Source organism: Otolemur garnettii, unplaced genomic scaffold (genome assembly GCF_000181295.1).
Source record: "Otolemur garnettii isolate 467f Iridium unplaced genomic scaffold, OtoGar3 scaffold00313, whole genome shotgun sequence".
Classification (NCBI taxonomy): domain Eukaryota; kingdom Metazoa; phylum Chordata; class Mammalia; order Primates; family Galagidae; genus Otolemur; species Otolemur garnettii.
Window position 1 is genome coordinate 302,619 of NW_003852708.1, and position 1,053 is coordinate 303,671.

A 1,053-nucleotide genomic window follows, 5' to 3' on the forward strand; every position below is an offset into this window, starting at 1 on the left:
CTCCGGTGTATGTAGCTGGTGCCTAGTCGCTTGAGCTATAGGCACCAAGCCAGTTTTTACCCTCTTTGCAAATGATGTGACAAAAAAGCAGAGAAGCCGAAGGAGTTGCTCAAATTACAAAGCAAGTGAGGGAGCACACTCCCATTGAGTTATCTATTTCATTTGCTAAATTTGATTCTTGCAAATTCAAGTCCTGTGTGGTTAAAATTTGAACTATTTAGTAGCCAAAGACTACTTTCTACTTGATAAAAAGAGAACATTTATATTTTCCTTTTAAGCTCAAGAAGTCATCCATAGAGAAGCATCCTGGATATAAAAGATGGAAGACATTTTGTCTATTGCCCCAAATATCAGTCTTTTTCTTTATTCTAGGTCTCTTGGTTGAGTTTCTGTGGCATTACAACCCCTGGCAAATCATCCTCACATATATGATGAGTGCATTCCCAGCTGATTTGGAATAGGACACTATCTACAGCCGTGACATAATTTTCCAAGTGTATTTTTTTTTTTTTTTTTGAGACAGAGTCTCACCATGTTGCCCTTGGTAGAGTGCTGTGGTGTCACAGCTCACAGCAACCTCAAACTCTTGGGCTTAAGTGATTCTCTTGCCTCAGCCTTCCAAGTAGCTGAGACTATAGGTGCCCACCACAATGTCTTGCTATTTTTTGGTTGTAGTTGTCATTGTTGTTTGGCTGGATTCAAACCTGCTAACTCTGGGTATGTGGCTGATGCCATCAGGCAATCTATTCCTTTTGAGGCTTTACATTCTTGTTTTTTAGATTTTGTTTTTAGTAATATGCTTCAGTATTTTCCCGTTCATTATCTGTAAAGTGAAAAGTGTTCTCTCCCAGGTGTAAGAAACAACCTTTAATGTCCCCTTTTATATTAGGTAAATAGGGTATCTCATAAGTTCTCAGAGGACTTTGAAGCATACTTTAGCACTCCAGTATAAATTTGGGGTTGGGGGTAAGGTGGTGATTCAGGGTAATTGCTGATTATATATCCTTTGTGGGTAATACCATTTCAGACTCTTTGGATTGTGGGGATGAATGC